Raw genomic sequence first — 6,716 nt, 5'->3', positions numbered from 1 at the left:
GTTACATTGTAGTGTTGTGTCGTTGTTCTCCTCTTATATTTATGCGTTTGACTCAGTTTTAGTTTGTTACCCGATTTTGTTTTTTGTCCATGGATTTATGAGTTGGAACAGCGGTATACTACTGTTGCCTTTATTTAGCATGCGCGTGAATTGTGAATAAATGCAGATGTAATGTAAACTAGTATATTTCTCAACGAGACAATAACCTCAACCAACCTGAATAACAAAACTGTATCATCTATAGACAACCGACAAGTGTCTTTACTACTCGCCAAGCGCATACTCATCACGAATCAACAACTGTGACTCTGTGTAGGGTAGATAAAAATGATAAAATAAAAAGGATTTAAAATAAAAACTAGAAAACGTGTCTAGTGACCCCTTCGGGTTTTTTTTCTTTTATGAAAACACATTACAAAAATTCTATCGTTTATTTAGCTTTCCATCATTAAAAATCAAATTCTCAATATATATTATTTACAAAAGCTAACAATTTTGCATAATCTGAAGCTTGCAAAAATGCACCTTAAATCATATTTTGATTGTATTTAGATATAAACTACATTTTGTCAAATGTTTTACACATTCTATGTATTTTAATTTTAATCCCTGATCTTCCTTAATGCATATCTTAAGCATTGAAATAAGGCCTATTGATCAATAGAATTTTTTATATTAATAAAAGCTCGATTTGATGTGTTAGGTTAAATGATATGTACGAGTTGTCTGCAGTTGACGTATATCATGTCACGTTTACAAAATGACAGAGAATACTTCATGATAAGCTTTCAATTCTTTTAGAGTTACCACTGATGACTTAAAAGATTTTGTAATCTTTCTTTACCATTTGTTTGTAAGCTATAATGTATTTAAAGGCAGTTTGCTTTCTTGCTTTCTTGCTTTCTTGCTTTCTTGCTTTTAATATTGTAAATTCAACTAATTCTGTTATTTTAATTTTCTTTACATTTGGAATTTCACAGTATACAATATTTCTGTTTTTATTGTATCTACCTCGAAGCAAAATGTCATAAACAGTTACCCTTTATTTGGTATTTTCTTATCATGAACGCGTGCTTGCTTAAAATTGTGTAAGGTGGGACGAAGCTTTTATAACAGGAAGGTTTATAATCTGTATAAAGATAAACAGAGTACAAAAAAACACCACAGTTCAAATGACTAAGACAAACGCAATTACATTAGGTTACCAATACCGTTTAGTAAGCTTATAAAGAACCCAAAAAAATAACAATTTGAAACGTTTCAATCGAAAAAAAATGGGATCCTTATTTATGAAACGTAATGTACGTAAAGCAAATATGGAAGACATGCACAAACGACAATCATAAAATTACAGGTGCATGAATTGGCACAGGGACATACAGAATGTACTGGGTTACACGGTTTCGTTGGCGCTCTATCCCCTTACCTGAGACAGTGGTGTTGCAACACAATACAACATACGGAACATCACAGTCCTAAAATGCAAAAAATAACGATATGGACAAACAATCGCCTCTTTTGTCTCTATGTATGTTGGCGATTGTTTTTGTTGCAGATCTTAGAGTTGATGTGTTTCCTTAATTTGTTTTTGTAACACAGATTTGTTTTCGCTGAATCGAATTATGACTTTTGAACAGCGGTATACTAATGTTATCTTTACTTGTCGTAAATTCGTGTCAATAGGTTTTCCGTGAGTAACTTAAATATCCAAATCTAGAAAAGGACAATTTTGTTGTCAATATCAGATTTATTCAAAGTTCCATTGGATAAATTTCAGCAGTAAACTTAGAAAGTTTAGAGTACGAGTATCATGTATGTTTTTTCTTTATCAATTATACGTATTACGATGCATCGTTATCGAAATTCATAACAATACAGGTCCATTTTTTCTATTAGGACTAGAGAGTCACCGACATTAGACTTCTGTTATTGGGTTGATTGTTCTTTAGAGTTGAAATGTTTTATCCCGCAATAATTGAACATGTCACTTTCCTCACATAAACGCTAATAATGTTCAGTCACTGTCAGCAATTTTTACCTGATATCTATAGAGGAGTCAAATATTTAATGATAAATTTGGCAAACAAGTTTTAGATAACTAATTTGATTAATCACAGAAACACAAATTTCAAATCCAATCGACTTAACTTTAAAAAAAAATGTATAAAAATTTCTTATGTCTATGGCTTGAACATGTCTGTGGCTATCCTGAGGTTAACATTCGAATTGCATTCATAAAAACCACAAATTAAAGCGTCATATTTACAATGTAATCCTTTATACGCAACACTCATTTTTCTGGGTTAATTGTATAAAGTTGTTAGCGCCAGATCCTAAAAATCATACTACGAGATGAACAGTTTGATAATGGAATGGACCTTGTTTAATGTGATCATCTATAATATAATATAACAAATCTGTATAACCAAGTGTTTTATTTTGTTAACAGTTTACAAAAGGAAATTTACTCTCCAATATTTCTTTGTGAGATTGAGCTCTTATGGTACAAGAATATGATTTGATTGAAAACTTCTGATATTAACTCCAATCTCATATCAGTTTACCCAATATTTTTACATAACTACATTGAAATTCAAATGCAGAAAACATTTAGTTCCTATATGACTTTGATGGTCGGCATAAATATATAAGCCCACTTAATTCAAAATGGAAGTTAAAACCCGGTTTCATTTATTGACAAATTGAATTAATTTTATTTTCCATAAATTCGTGTATGATATGTGCTTTCTTTCTTTATAAACTTTGAGCCTTAAGGCTCACCAGTATAAACAAGTACATGTACAGTGTATACATGTGGCATAATATTACAAACAATATGCATAGTAAACAATAGGTGACGTCAGAAGTTTCATCAATACAAAATATCTTTTAATACAATAAACTGATTTTTAATATAAAGAGAAATGTATAATCTTTCCTAAGTTACAAAACTGTTTTTTGTTTTCACCTGACAATAATTCTATTTATTACTAATTAGATCAAGTATTTTCAAAAATTTCCAAACAAATAATGACAATCAACCACTTTGAACTTTATTGATATTGCTATTAAGACAATAAAATTTAATACCCAAGCCCACCTATTGTTTGTTTACAAAAATTGAAGTAGTGATTAACATTAATGGATTTGTCAATTATGTCCCAACAGAGAATAAAACTATACTTAATTAATTTTCCTTATTTTCATTATTTTTTGTTAATTAGGCAGTTGGTTACAATTTGTAGTTAAAAATAAAGTTATATCTTTTACATAGAGAAAGGACACTTGTCTATAGCTATTTTATCAAATTACACAGGTTACACTGTACTTGTCTATAAATTCTTTTAAAAAGATGAATAAATTAAGGCTTTTAAAAAAAATCACCAAAATAAGCTTTATTGTGAGGATAAAAAGTTATAAAATTTTTTTGATATAGCAATCTACAATGTAATCATAAGTAATCTAAAGTAATCATGATTACAATAAAGAAAAGTAATCGAATGTAATCGATTACATATGAAATAGGGTGTAATTGTAATGTAATCGATTACATTTTATTAGCAAAGTAATTGTAATTTAATCGATTACATTTTAAAGTAATCGACCCCATCCCTGATCAGTATGAACATATTGTTTTATACACATTGAATGTTAGAGCTATGGTTGTATGAAAAGATGTGAATCGGTATTAAGACATTGTTTTATACACATCGAATATTAGAACAATGGTCTATTGAAGATACGTGAAAATTATTATAAGAGTTGTGTTTAAAGTTTAAATGACACGCTAGTGTATTTTATTTATGTAATTTTACATTACAGAAGTCACAGTATACCTTTGAAAAAGAGAACAATACAATAGACCCGCAATTCACTAACGCCCGATTTCACCGAAACAAAGTGATGTCTAGGGAAAATAAATCAAAGTCAAAAAGCACATGCTCGAGACAGCCTAAGTATATATTCGACCTATAGAGACTATTATATAGCCATTATATATATTTAAGTACAGACTTTATGCAAAGAAAAACATCAATATCAAAGTACGTCAGTAATGGCTACAACAGAATGAAAGTCTACAATGTATCTTTATCTTTTATTTCAATATATGACCTCAATTAAGAAAAGCTAAAAGTAGGTCTACAACCCAGAAATAAATTTTAAATTCAAAATGTTGATAACGCTTTTAAAATGTCTAATGATTTATGAAACCAGTCCAAGATGACTCATAACGTCTTCAAATACAGCAGGTATCAAACAACATCCAGATACAATTTATGTGACGCCTAAACAATTAAAGTAATGATTTAATATTAAAAAAAAATAATGATAGATTGTATCGACACGATGACTGTCTGTCAAATACAGCATAATTTTTTTTTTTAAATCTTTTTCTGTTATTAAAAAAAAAAGAATTTCTTTTTGTTTTTGTTTTGTATTTCTCTTTTATTTCTCCCGATTTTCTATAATGCATGACAGACGTATTGTGTCAGTAAACGTAATTAAGATGTCAACCACAAAATAGTACAAAGAGGTAATGCGCCTGGTTGTTATTTACTGTCCTTTTTAGGAAAAGTGCAGGAAAATGTAAGACACTTTATTCAAACATCCTTGTATGTATATACATCGATGGATTTCATACTTTTTGATGAGAGCTTTCCTGTTAATGGTTAATCCAGTAAATAGTTATCAAAGGTACCAGGATTATAATTTAGTACGCCAGACGCGCGTTTCGTCTCTATAAGACTCATCAGTGACGCTCATATCGAAATAGTTATAAACCAAACAAATACAAAGTTGAAGAGCATTGAGGATCCTAAAATTCCAAAAAGTTGTGCCAAATACGCGTTTTGGACGCACAACATGAATAAAATATTAGGTGTAGGCTTCTGATATCTGAGATCATATAGTTTATCTAATATATGAGACGATAAATCCTGATTTACATAGAAGTAATGATTACAAAAAATATTTTTGTTTTGTTCTGAAAATAGCAATTAGTTTTCATAGAACAGGAAAATGGTACAAATTTCCATATAAAGTAACACTTTAAAAAGATAAATCGTTTAATTGGGTCTTGGTTTTTGAATGAAATCTTAATGCGACAAATTTTTGTGCCACCAAATTGATATCTTATCCCTTCTTTTGTATGGCGATATGAATCACTGTACTGTCTTGTCTTTTATCTGGTGAAATTGCCAAAACCGGAACGTTTTGCCGACTAAAGTCAACAGTTCTATGTCAATTATTGGTTCATGTGATATATAGAACAGACATGTGATTTTTGATATTTGAATAGTAAAGGTAAAATTCAAGAAACCGAACCTGACCAAAGAGTAGAACACAACTGAAGTCAACGAATGGGTCTTTGGTACAGCGTGAAAATCCCGCACCAGAAGGCGGGCTTCAGCTGGGCCCTAAACACAATGTTAACTAGTTCAGTGTAAACATGGACCTCCCACTAATCTCCAAAAGCATATAAATGAATTATTTTTTTTTTAAAATACAGCACTAGCAACGGCCAGAGACTCCTGACTTGGGACAGGCGCAACAAATTCGGTAGGGTTAAACATGCTTTTGTGACATCCAACCCTCCCCTATACATCTGGCAAATGTAAAATAAACGTTCATAGCAATACGCACAGTAAAACTCAATACCAAAGAAGTCCGATTCCGTTCGATATCAGAATAGGTAACAAATAAAACTAATCAAAATGAAAATGATACATAAATTAACAAAGGACTACTGGCAATTACTGATATGGCAGCATCAGATTTCAATTAAACTTGTTAAAGATTATAACTTCATCATATGAAAATAAAGCACAATCTTTCACATTAGAATATGAAAAGAACATAGCCCGTATCATGCCAACTACTGGTTTTAGAATAAATTTGTTTATTTCGGTTGCAAAGACCCGATGAGTGAATCAACACCAATATAAAAATATGCCATGCTCAATAACCCGACAACAGTACCGTAGCCTTCTGAACAAGTCGGTCTAATGTTCTAGTCACTACTCGAGGCGAATGCCGACACCACCGCTCCCTGTATAGAACACCAACATAACCGACTGGATATAAAACACCTGAACACACAAGACGTCCGCATGTTGATCTGCACTCGAGAACGTTACCCTTTCACCTATGATAAAATTTTGAAAATGTCTCGACAAGCCTGTGACATCAAAAAGTGTGGTGTAACAATTTTCCAGTAAAACAAAAATCTAAATTTGTTTCTTTAAAAACAAACACACCGTCACACACACAAGTTGAGACATACACACACCATTAGATGGCGACAAGGGAACTTCACCATATAAAAATGGACTATCTGGGACAATACCCCTAATGCGCCTTGAAATGAGGAACACAAAAGTCACGTGTAAACAAAAAATCTCTGTGTAGTGATATTTGACACATTTCTATGATAAACAAATAACTGAGCTGAACCATTAGTGTTAATTTAGAAAATAAGGGAACACAGAATAAATGTGTAAAAACCATGGAGCTATGAAATGTGTTCAAAGTATTAAAATTTCAAAGAACTTATTGTGTTAAAATTGGGATTTTTTACCATGAGGAGCGACATCGCAAAAGGATACTCGGGGTTTGCTAAATTACGGAAAAATGAATCACACTTCGTACCCCGAAAATTTAACCACATATGTAAAAATGTCTCAGCTTCGAAACAAGCCATCATACATATACAAGTT

The sequence above is a fragment of the Mytilus edulis genome, chromosome 4, assembly GCF_963676685.1.
Source record: "Mytilus edulis chromosome 4, xbMytEdul2.2, whole genome shotgun sequence".
Classification (NCBI taxonomy): domain Eukaryota; kingdom Metazoa; phylum Mollusca; class Bivalvia; order Mytilida; family Mytilidae; genus Mytilus; species Mytilus edulis.
This window is presented reverse-complemented; position numbering follows the sequence as displayed.